Genomic DNA, 2,029 nt, shown 5'->3' on the forward strand with positions numbered 1-2,029 from the left:
AAAAGGGAGGTAGAAATTCTACGTAAAAGAATGAACAGAAACATGTCTCAATTTCAGGTGTAAAACTCCCATAAGGCATCATGAGACAAAGTACCAGTTGCAACTGTTCCTGGGACACAATTGAACCTGCTCATATAAATACAACTGAAGAACTCTGTGAGTTACTGGCCCTGCAGGTAATCACTGATTCTCTCCCTTCACGACTGAAGTTCCACGTACATTTTCGATTACACATGCCGCTTCTGAAAATTCAGAGTATTTCCACCTAGGGGACAACTGGAGAAATTCTCGATGAGCAATAATCGCGCCTCGGATAAACCTCATTGGCTATGATACTGCCACTGCGCAAAGCTTGGGAGAACTTCTCTATTGCACATTGACCAACACAGAAGGACCAGTAATGAGTTCTGAAATTTAACTAAGAACCCTCAACACTGCACAAAGCACACAATATAATGTTGGAAAGTGTTGTTATCTTTTCCAGTCACGAGGCTCATAGCAGACATTCTGAACAAATTCATGGCCTACTCTGAAATAGGAAAAAAAATGAAAATAATCAGGATAATCCCATGCAAAGAAAGTGAGAAAGGTGTCCCATGCTCCAGAAGACTTGAGGGTGCAGTGCAGTGTCATTCTCCTCAAGTTATTTCCACAAACACAAAGTGATAGCCACGTGGTCCTCCACCTCCACACACTTGTGGCGTCCAGAGGCACTAGCTAACATGATGATCTTAAACTGGAGAAGTCTGGAGGCTTGTGAGGATGTAAATCAAACAGTAAAAATACCAGAGGGCATAGAAAACCAGACAAGGTCAGATAAATTTTCCAGAAAGCATTGCAACTGAAATAGGCAACAGAATTTACCTTGTCTTTCTCTGCATCCATGGTAGAGACACAACTGATATTCCCCATGGGAGTTGCACCATGTCCTAGGTCTCATAAAAGATGGAGGGGGATGGAAGTTGATTCTGACTTGCATAGACTGTGTGCAAGAAAAACAAACCATCCGCAACAGGTTTCATTATATTCAACTCTTTCACATTCTCATGTCCCGTACTAGGGGCAGAGGGTTTTTCAGGTGCCTCAGGTGACCCTTGAGGACAAGAGGGAGATCTGATCCTGTCCTTTGAGGAAGGTCTACATGGCCCTGGTTCAGGAGTTTTTATAACTAATCAAGCATCTGTGAACAGTTCAGGTCTCAACTAGCTAGAAATAAAGTTAGGGGTGTGTTTCATCCCTCAGAGAGCCCAGCACATGGTCTCTGTACAAGCTACATCCTAGGGAGTGCTATGTCTGTCAGCATGTATAAGGCCTCTTTCCTTCTCAGAGACATGTGTTGCCCAGCTCACTGGGTGGAAACGACTGCCCATTTCATTCATTTCCTGAGAAATTTGAAGCACATTACACTGTCCTCACTCAGGCTAACCTGAAAGCCCTGTGGTGCCATCACTGCATCCTCTCCAAACACTCAACAAGTAAAAAGACAAAACGTGTTTTATAAGTCAACTCATACTGTTTCAATCATCTTTCCAGATGGTGGAGGTGGAGGGTGAGGTCCCAGAGGCCACCAGGTTGGAGAAGTTGGTGGTGGCCCAAAGACCCTGGATGGTGATAAAGAGCAGCCCAACGGGGTATGACACGGAGGGCACTTCTGAGAAAGGAGGAACTGTTCTGGAAGCCATTTTGACATGCCGGACAGAAATTAAACTTTTGAGATGTGTTAGAGTAAAAGGTGAAAAATCCAACACCAACACTAACATACCTGAACCCCAGTGAAGCCGGAATGGCACCTCTCTCCTTCCCCTCCACCTGGTTTCAACAGGGCAGCATTACTGCCACAAAACTCCACCCTTCCCAACGGGTCCAACCTAGAGCTTCTAGGCATTTGTGGAGACAAAGCAGTGCATTGCTGGCAGCAAGCATGGTACTAGCTGTGCCTGAAAATGTAGGGAAGGAAGTGGCTACTCTTAAAGCATCAGGGGGATAATTACAGACTACTAAAGAAAGTCTGTTTCACACACACAGGCTT

General features: G+C 44.8%; 1 pseudogene; it reads right to left on the bottom strand.

Annotated features, from left to right (window-relative positions):
• Positions 1 to 200: 200 nt before the first annotated feature.
• On the bottom strand, positions 201 to 353 carry LOC125159037 (uncharacterized; annotated as a pseudogene).
• Between the last annotated feature and the right edge of the window lie 1,676 nt (positions 354 to 2,029).

This window comes from Prionailurus viverrinus, unplaced genomic scaffold, assembly GCF_022837055.1.
Source record: "Prionailurus viverrinus isolate Anna unplaced genomic scaffold, UM_Priviv_1.0 scaffold_40, whole genome shotgun sequence".
Lineage (NCBI taxonomy): Eukaryota > Metazoa > Chordata > Mammalia > Carnivora > Felidae > Prionailurus > Prionailurus viverrinus.